This window comes from Engraulis encrasicolus, chromosome 13 (genome assembly GCF_034702125.1).
Source record: "Engraulis encrasicolus isolate BLACKSEA-1 chromosome 13, IST_EnEncr_1.0, whole genome shotgun sequence".
NCBI lineage: Eukaryota > Metazoa > Chordata > Actinopteri > Clupeiformes > Engraulidae > Engraulis > Engraulis encrasicolus.
In genome coordinates, this window is record NC_085869.1 from 17056874 (window position 1) to 17067910 (window position 11037).

An 11037-nucleotide genomic window follows, 5' to 3' on the forward strand; every position below is an offset into this window, starting at 1 on the left:
TGTTAGTCATTAAAGGTGCACTGTGTAGTATTTTTAGTAGTTTATTTTCAGTATTCATGCTGTCCATTCACAAATATTACCTTTTCTACGAATACTTAACACCACGATGGAAGTATTCATTACAACTGAGAAAATTGCATAATGCATGTCATAAATGAAAAAGGGGGATCTTCCACCATTTTGAATTTCCAGAAATAGATATTTTTAGTAGCAAAACTTTCTGTACTAGAAAATAATAGTTTTTTATTTAGTAAACATTCATGAAAAGATTTGGCAAATTTGGCAATAGGCAGTACAGATTCAACAAGCAGCAGACTTGCAATATCTACTCTGGCCACCATCCTACACATGGCACCTTCAAGCACAGTTAAGGGTTCTGACAATGGCCATGAACAAATCCCACCATGCAGTAGCAGCACTGTCTAATTTTGCAGTGAAGTGACTGAATTTCCAACGCCACAGCATCTGGTCCACAGAGGACGTTAAAGCAAAGAAAGGCCCCCATAAATCAGATGGAATCATTCAGTAGTCATTTATTAATGCTCTCCTCCCATTAACAAAACTGTCAAAGAAGACTCTGAAGGGGGAGGGCTGTTATAGCTGAAGCTCGTCCGTGGCCATTGATTTATATGACTGTGTGTCCCTTTGTGCCAGATGATCGCAAAGGTACAACGGTGTGAATTAGACACAGAACACATCATACTACCTACTGTAACATGGCAACAAAGAAGTCGTCGCCTTGGGGGCTTACTCTATTTAATCAAGTATAAGGACCAACACCCCCCTGCTGTTGTAGCATGTTCACAGTAGCCAACACCTGCCTCCCACTGCAATACAAAGAAAGTTCTTCAAAATCACAAATTCACGAAACTATAGGAGGGTGAATGAGCGCCCATGGGCAGGTAAGAACAGCAGGGGTAACAACAAACCCTTTTGTACTGCACCATGCAGTGTGACAACATACAATCAAAAGCAGATTACTCTTTTTGGTTATGGTCTGTAGCAGACAGTTTCACTTGTCACACTAACGGCAGATTAATATTTAAAGGTGCCATTTCGGAGCACGTCTCTATAGAATGATGTCGAAATTCATCAACCGCTGCAGGTAATTTAATTTTCAGGGATAATACATTTTCTCCTCACTGCCTCAGAAGGGTGCCAAGTGATCAGCAGTATTTCAGAGTGAGGAAGTTGAGCCACCATGTCCAGGCCATTTTAATTAGTTTTGTCCTGTCCCCCAGTGCAATTACGCACATTTTCACACAGGACAGTCTACGCATGGCATCTATGTGTACTTCTCCCATTATTTTTGTTCAGTTTGTAGGGGGGGACCATGAAGATATTGCAATGTATAGGCAATGTGGAAGATCACAGTCATAAAATGCAGCTCCCAACGCCTGGCCTCTATTTCGACCTTTATAATTAAATACAGATATACAACGAGACATTAAAAAACAAGTATAGGCCAACTGATATTCCTAATTACTGTATGGTTGTGGAATAATAAGTAGTAGGATCTGTTGCTTTTGAATAAGAGAGGGGTCAGGCAGGCACAGACTGGCCAAGCCTACCACAAGGGAGTCAGGCTGTTTCACATTAATCACTTATTCTTATTCACTTCTGTAGGCTACATCTTCTGATTCTGCTCAATCAAATACGAAAACAGCTTTCTGTTCACTAGTAGCTTACTACACCCTCCTCTGAGTGGTTGAAGCCATAACCTGAACAGAGCATCCCTAAGCCACATTACATTAAAAAAAAACTACTGAGTCTATGAATGTTCACTGTTGGCTACCACCTTGTGGTGCATAGGCTTCGTCGAGACAGCCCTTGGACCACACTCCATCGAGATTTCTCTCAATTTGTTAGAGAATATAACAGTGCAGAGATGGGTCTGAGATAAGATGTAATTTGAAGGCGCCGTTCACAACAGAGACTGGTTATGTTTACTCCCACCCACGATAAGTTTTCTCCTATTTATTCAAACGGGACATTCATGGGAAAAGGTGATTTCACAAAGCCGCAAGATAGCCTTCGGTTCACGAGCATGTGCCTGCCTTCCTCCTCACGCGGTAACCTGGCAGTGTCACATCGGCTACCGCACAAAGAGGCTACTATGTAACGATTGATAAGGTTTGATAGGCAATGTATTTTATGTCAATGAGTCAACGCGCTTATGAACACATAGGGTAGGCACGGCGGAGCATTAGTCCCTTTTCCCACAGCACAACAGTCACAGCAGAACAGGTTGTCAGTGTGCGGATAGCCTCGGTATATTGAAAAGTCTCAACTGACAAAGAAAATGAACGCAGTCGAATATAATGAGCTGCCGTCCATCACTTGTAGGTATGGGCTGTAAATGAGTGATTCTGTGAGAGTCCTGTAGCATCAAAACTTACCTTGGAGAAGAGGCATCATCGGTGTCGTTTTCCGAGGTCCGGGCTGAAATAGAGAAAATATCGCACAAAAAATAACAGCCCTCGAGAAAATTTCCCTGTCACGTCTTTATGCTCAAATGGACGTTAGTATGCTGCAAAGCGGTGTCTTGGTCAGCCGTCACGTAGGCTAACAGTTGATGACACGTTTGGATCAACAGAGAGAAAAATGTTTCACTCTCAGAAATCTTCACATTACCCGAAAATCATACAAGGTTGCTGTAACCCATTACGCGCTCGTCTCTCTCTCTCTCTCTCTCTCTCTCTCTCTCTCTCTCTCTCTCTCTCTCTCTCTCTCTCTCTCTCTCTCTCTCTCTCTCTCTCTCTCTCTCTCTCTCTCTCTCTCTACCACCCTCCAGCTGCTATTGGACTGTGTTGAATGAAAATTACTAACCCTGCAGCCAATGGGTTACTGCACTCTCCATAAACCAACTGCGTGGCCATAACTGACTGCATCTCATACAGCAGAATTATACACGAAATATAATAATGAAATAAGACTTAACTTCTCATGCAGTCAGCCTGATAGTGGGTAAGAGATGTGTCTCAGTGAAAAGGTTAAAAAAAAATCCTCAACATCTCTAAGGAAGGAGTAGCCTATTTGACCAGCTCCATTGGGGTGTAATTTAGGAGTTGCCGAAAAGCTGTGTTGAGTCAATTAGGCATACAGCCCACAATCCCTTTCAATGCTGGAACTTGAGCTTGGTGGTTAAATTAACCATCCCTGCTGCTTATACCTTTGGGTAACCGATGTGTGGGCTCTGAGGTGGGTAATTGCATAATATCTTTAAAGAAAACTTTTGAACCATAAAAAACAATGCATAGCCTTCAAGTAGGCTATCTGTCTGGAACTTGTACTGAAATCTTGAATGCCTAGTTTTAATGAATATTTGGCTGGTTCTGTGAAGGTATGAGTCATTAGATTATAGATGATGATGATGATGATGACATATACAGAGAGTGTTGTACATTATATGCACAGCCAAACACTAGCCCATAAATTTGCATTTTGCTCCACTCAAGTTAAAGTGGCTCTGTTCAAGGCATACTGCACACCCCTATACACTGCACACCTCTGGTCTTTTCATTAAAAGGTCAGTGTGCAAAAACTACAAGTAGCACACAATGATGATTTAAGAATATTACTTTAGATTCCTAGAGGAGGGAGTGCTAGCCAGATGTTTGTTGGCTTATATGAAGGAGTATAAGCACTCTTAATTCATTTTTAAAGGTGCACTGTGTTAGCCTGGGAACTCCCATACTGCCTTTAGTTCTACACAATCGTTTTGATCTGAAAGACAGTCTGGCGAGGATGACTCATAACGTCCAAGATCTTGGTACCTGTGTCATAATAGCCAAGCATTCCAACCTTTACAGTTTCTCTGCCCAATCAGAGAGCAGGGCAGTGTGTCATAATAGCCAAGTATTCTGCCTCCTACGGAATTTACAATAGGCAACTCCCCAGACCTAATCTCACTTGTGATTAGGTCTGGTGTTAACCAGGCAAGCACTGTGTAGGATGGTGAGGGCAGGAGCAGGTGGGGGCAACTGTCATTGCGACATCCCGCCATTCCGACACTTTGATACTACTAGCATTCCGACACTTTGATACCACCATTCCGACACTTGTGGGGAGCTGTCCGTGCTCGTGGTGCTTAATGTTTCCGATATTTGCCCGTGGAGTATAGCGACACTTTCATGTCCGTCTACGTGGCCTGGCGAGCCGCCTGTCCATGGTGCTTGCCCGTGGAGTAAAGACACCTTCATGTTTGCCTATGGACTGGCGCACCAGGGTCTGTCCATGGTGCTGAAATGGCAGCATAGCTCTATGTTAAGCAAGTTACAGGTAGCCTATTGCAACTATGCTGCTCATTGGGCCTATTGCCAACTTTGATCATTTTGTCTTTTTAATAAATAATGAACTAATATTTACTAGTATGACAGTAAGTAGGCTACAGTAAGTTTTGCAGCTAAACATTTCTGGAAATTCAAAGTGGTGGACAATCGAGAAGCTCCCCCTTTTCAGGTATGAAAAGTGCAATTTCCCCACCCATAATGAATACTTAAAATTTGATGGTTAAGTATTCATGCAAATTTAGCAAATTAACTACTAAAAATATTACACAGTGCACCTTTAAGAAACATAATGTATAAGTTTACCCAACATCTGGGTGATTCTTCCAATGGCACTCTCAAATCCGACTGTGGGTAGCACAAGGTATACATCCAGGCTGAGTATGATTGCCCTAGTCTGTTTTGATTTGTATTTGTTCTGTCTGTCTTGTGTGGATTTAAATAAACTGAATTAAATTATCTCTAAGCCTAAGGCAGTTTAAAGGATAACTTCTGCCAATTTCGACATGCAGCTGTAATGCTCACACTACCCTGGACTTGTCAGTAACTGAGAATTTTCTTTTTTTCTTCAGCCTTATCCGAGATCCTGGTTATTGTAATGGGGCAGACATTTGTTTAAATTTAAAAAGCATCTTGATTTATTCCCAATAACATCCAAAAGGTTATGCAACATCACCAGAAAACTAGCAAACAGTGATACCTTTTAGGATAATATTTGGAGTAGGCCTATGTTAAGAAAGTTTTTAATGTAAACAATGTCTGCCCCCATTAGAATAGCTCAGATCTCGGAGAGTCAAAAGTCAAGAGTCAAAAACTGCAGCATCACTGGGTACTGACAAGTCAATGGGTAGCGTAAGCAATACAACAGCATATTGAAATTGGCAGAAGCTATCCTTTAAAGAAAACCTGAAAATCAACACTACTCAAACAACATGGCATCATAACAGAGCATAAAGATAACACGCTGATTTTAACCGATCGCGTATGTCCAATACTTTTTTGCAAGTTAATGCGTGCTCCACAACGTCCTGTTACAGGTTAGGTTTAGGGATGGTTTTGGTCTGGGCACAATTCCACAAGACATGTGCCAATCCCTTGCTTATTTCGCTGTTCTTGGCAAAAGTAAAGCAGCATAAACATTGCTTTACTGACAGGTTATGTTTGGGGATGGTTTTGGTCAGGGCACATCAGAGCATTTTCGCATTTTCAAATAACCAGCTGCTCTCACTACTGAAACTGTGTTTTAATTGCACATCGTCGGTTTTTCATTTTGGTGACATGATGTGAGATACTGCAAGGTCTCAGCACTCGTGTAGTGCAGCAGCAGAGAACAGAAACAAAGGCTTCCTGGTTAACCCCAATTTGTAATACAAGTCTAGAAACTGTGCATCAGTTGCTGGCTAGGGAAATGTCACAGTGGCTTTCAGCGATGAAATGTCAGAAGTATTAAGCCTATATGATAAATCATCATGCAAGATGTAGATATATATATATATGTAGACGAGAGATTCATTTAGAAATCTGGTAGGCCTACACAATTAACATAGTGCAAAAGCTCAAGGCCTATACTTTAATGTTAATTGTATTATAATTATTATTATCACAATTTATTTTTAAATACCAAGACTACTGATCACGTTTCTCAGGCAGTTTCTCATGAATGACTCCATATGGCAACTTTATTAAAACAGATGTCCGTAAGAGTTATAAGAGGTCAGCGTGCATGACCTTGTGACAAATTGCTTCACACATGGCACAAGTTACAATCTAGTCTCTCGGGTAATTACTTCATTCCATAGATACACTTCATCATACCAACATAGACACCACCTGCTACACTGTACAATTTGTAGTGTCAATTCAGCAGTCGAAGAGGCACATTTAAAGGATAACTTCTGCATATTTCAATATGCTCTTGTATTGCTCATGCTACCCTTGACTTATCAATACCCGGTGATGCTGCATTTTTTGACTCAGCCCTTTCCGAGATCTGAGCTATTTTAATGGGGGCAGACTTTGTTTACATTAAAAATGTTCTTAAAAGACGCGGCTTTATACATTTGTTGTTACCAGTATGGTAATGACCAAGTCGTGGTGCATTACTAAAGGGCCTGTGTTGTGTCATAGTATTGTAGTGCTATGGTAGGTACATTTCAATGACTATTACAGCGTGCCACTGGAGGTACGGCGCGCATTAAGGGGCTACCATAGGCCTACTCCAAATATTTTCCCAAAAGGTATAGCTGTTTGCTTGTTTTCTGATGATGCTGCATAACCTTTTGGATGTTATTGGGAATAAATCAAGATGTTTTTTTGAAATGTAAACAAATGCCCAACCCCAATTACAATGAACAAGATCTCAGAAAAGGCTGAAGAAAAACAAACAAAAAATCTCAGATACTGACAAGTCCAGGGTAGTGTGAGCATTACAACTGTATATCGAAATTGGCAGAAGTTATCCTTTAATGCAGTGGTTCTTAACCTTTTTTTCTTCATGCACCCCCTTACCTGTTCAGAAGACTAGCCGCGCACCCCCAATCCAACGTGTATAACGTGTATACGCACTAAAAAAAGGATTTTAGTGATGAATTACAATGATTTTTGCATGAGATATTAATGAAAACCTTAATCATTTTAAATGGGGACCAAAACGTGTTTTAATTTGGCTTAGATTTGGCCTAATTATAATGTTTCCAAGCAGAATTTTGGTCACAACCTCAACACAAACAACATTCCGCGCACCCCCTATAATGTCTGGCGCACCCCCAGGGGGTGCCCGCACCCCAGGTTAAGAACCACTGCTTTAATGCTCTTGTAGTTGAGCTGCCCTAATCTCAAGCCAGAGTCTATGGCATGATGTTTATGTGTGTGTATTCTACTTAACATAAAAAGAAAATGCAAAGGCAATGTAAAGTAATGTAATGGTCCTACTCTCTAGGTATTGAATAAACACTGCTAAACTTACTGATTACCCAACTGCACTACATTGGGAGCCGCGGTCTGTGGCCCGGCATGGCTTTCCAGGATGTTCTGCTGTTCTTGCTGCCTCATGAGCTGATCTGTAGTCAGAGCGTAGCGTAGATACAAGGTGCCTTTCCCCCTCCATCTCTCTCCCTCCCTCTCTCTCTCTCCCCCTGCCTCATCGTGGACATCCCTGCCATGGGCAAATCACCTCCGTCCGAAAGCACATTTACCAACTTCTCTGTGCCGCGCTGATAGGGAAGCCTCTTTTTGCAAAGTCAATTAAGATATCTATCTTGTGGAACCCTTACTTTGATGGTGGTATGGTGGACTGACCTTTTTTCGTTGGGGTTTGGGTATAGGAGGAAAGTCATTTTTGGTAATAGACTGAGGGAGTCTTTCTTCTTGTGTTTGTTGGTTGCCTCAAAACCAACCAGTAAATTGAAACATCTTGCTACAACTTTCTGTGACACCTCAGTCCATGGCCCTGTGTTCTGTAACAATGTTCTCTGCACTGCTTCTGTTCAGGGCCGAGGGCTTTCTCCCTCTCTAATAACGTAATAAAGTCTAATTACCGTAGCCACAACATAGCGATGATATGAAAAAAACAGGACGTGAGGCAGCATTACAGCTGAATACAATAAGCAGGTAAGTATTTATGGCATACCGTAGGCTCTAGGGAGACATTCAAATGGCTGCATATCTCACATAGTCGAATGTAGTGAAGCAATGCATTTGTAAAACCGGAAAATGGAGAAGATGTTTTTAAGTACTATTTTTAATCATTTATTTTCAAATTAGCATTTACTAATTCCTAGTCTTTATAATGCAAATTTCCAAGGCTACAAAAAGGAGGGAAAGTTTAGTCTGGGTATGGGGAGGACTGTTCATGTACAGTATAAAATATTAGAGGATCTGATATTTTAATTTCTTGCCCAAGGATATCTTTGCCATTTATGCATGTGCGCCCAGAGGGAAATGGCTGACGGGCCTTAAAACAGAATTTCCCTGCAATGTTGAGTTCCCACAGAGGGGAGGTCGTCTTTTTTGCTTTGATGACTGTGGTTCTCCTCTAATTAATGGGGGGAGATTATGGGTATAGTTTTTGTCCATTTGAATTCTTTTGAAGGCTCATTAGAGTGCTCGGTAGCACGCTCCTCAGCTGGGATATGTAAGAGGGCGGGTCATTCACATCCAACGCCTTACTGTGTCTGACATGATGAGAACATCTCCAACCAGCGCATCTGTCATTTGTTTTAAATATGCATGTTAAACGCCGTGTGAGAATGTGAACCAGAGCTGCGTGCAGATTTGTGCGTACATACCTTCTCTCCATCTACCATCTACATGTACATGTACACATGGTACTCTATCTCTACTGTGTTCACATTATCGTAAACAGTATGACAGTCCGACTTAGAGTGTAGTAGTGCAACATGTTTTCTGGGATGCATTTTAGTGTAATGGTAACGTCACTGGGGTGACATCATCGCACATAGTTGGCCAACTTCCTGCCCTCAGGCATCAACAGAACAGCAGCATAATTCAAAAAACAAGAAGCGGCAATGTCCTCCATTAGGGCTTATCTTCCTGTGCGCCTCACAGAATGGACAGCAGCAGCGAGAATCATGACATCCTGGACAGCGGTGCCGACAGAGGTGGGGGGACAAAAGGGTTAATTGTCCTGAGCCCAAGTGAGAAACGGGGCCCAGAATTGGGTCCTCATTACATTATATGTATTTGGTGGCGGGAGGGGGGGGTCTTTGAGATTACTTTGTCCCGGGCCCAGCAAAAGCTGTCAGTGGACCTGATCCTGGATGTGTTTGATGTAGGGAAGATGACAATGAGCTGAGTGCTGTGGACCCTGTGGCATTGTCACCAGTATTTACATAGTATTTACTTGCATTTAGCTGTCACTAATACTAATATTTGTCTAAACAAATTTGAAAAGAGAATGTTTGGTGCAAAGCAGACCAGAGAAGAATACGCTGAGTTTCGGATTTCAGTGGCATTGTGTGGGGTGAAAGACACTATAATCATGCAGGTGTCTATAAAATCAAATCTCCCTGGAGGCTAGCCGTCAGTCACCCTCCTCAGCTTGCCAGGATATATACAAGACTCTTCTTTTGCTTGAGAGCGCCTCCCTCCTGATTATGCCTGTGATGTGCATCTTTCATCACCCCATCAGCTTCACAACTCTGTGTGCTTAGATGGTCTAACAACCAATTACTGTGTGTGTCTACTTACCATACAAGCAGGGAGTGTTGGCAATCTCGATGAGGAGTCGTAGACATGTGATGCCTTGAGAACAAGTGTAAGCAGCATCGCAATGTATTTTTAGCCTCTGTTCTACTCACTATTTGGCACTCTTTTTCCAGTGGGATGTTTTTGCAGATCAATCAAATGTCAGCCTCGCCTACTTATATATTTGTTGCAGTAGGAAAGAGATGTGTGAAAACAAGAAGTGGGCATCATCAGAGATATTATAAGACATATTATATCACACCTTAGAATAAGTTTGAAATGCGCCTGTTGTGCATTGTATACGTACAATATTTCAGGGAGACCAAAACCCTCAATATTTTCCAAATTGCCACTAGACATAGAATTTCAGGTCGATAAATAAGTAGACGCAAAATAATGTCAGTAAAATAGAGCCGGTTTGACAAAAGGGAGTTACGCCACCGACCGATCCAGTTTTGCCACCACCCTCCCTCAGTTTTGCTTTTGGGGGTTTTGATGTGGAGTGATCAGTCTCCCGCTGCCAAACCAGAGAGCCAAACACGGAAGGAGAGGAGAGCGGGGTTAGAAAGGACACACACATCAGGCAGAGAGAAATGCATGAGTGGGAAAGATACAGTAATACAAGGGGACGTCTGGGGGAGAGAGGGGGCGACAGTGATAGATTATGTGTCCTATCTTTTAAATGATAAGCTAGCCAGGACCAGGCCAAGGGGGACACATAACCTTTTATCATTGGTGTTGGAACATAGCCTGGGAGTACCCATGCTGCCTTGCGCATTCTTTTCGAATTGCTGGACAGCCTGGGGACCCAGGCAGAAATCTTTACATCGAAACGGGGGCCAATCACAGAGCGAGGAGGCACGAAAGACGATGACGCGTACTACTCGACAAACGGAAGTTAGTTGCCAGTAGTTTTTTCGCGAGTCCATCATGGCGGCAGCCGAAGCGAAGCAATCTTTCGGAGAAGCTCTGGACAGTGTTTTGAATAGTTTGGAACGTAATTTCGCTTTGAAAAACGAACAGCGCTTAGCGTTAGAGTCGTTTGTCAGCGGAAAGGAAGATGTGTTAGCCTTACTACCGACTGGATTTGGTAAAAGTCTGATTTACCAACTCGCTCCGTTGGTTACTAAGGTAATGGGGGTTAGCGAGACCCCGGTCGTTGCTGTGGTTTCGCCATTAATAGCATTGGTGTAGGACCAAATAAAGGACGCAGTCGACCTTGGAATATCTGCAACACAGCTGGGTCAAGACGATGAAACGGCGATTGAGAGATGATGCCGTATAAGATTCTGTTTGGCAGTCCCGAGGCCTGGCTGAGCGCGAAGTGGGAGGACATGCTAGCCACCGATGTATACAAGACCAACCTGATCGGCGTATACTAGTTGTCGATGAAGTCCATCTTACTTATATAAATGGTAAGTGTTATTTCTTTATATCATTGTCCTTATGTCTGTACCTACTGTGGTTGTCACAATATCACATTATGGGTTCATTTTCGATATCAATTTAATGTTACAGTGAGTAAAGGCTTAAGTAGCACAGC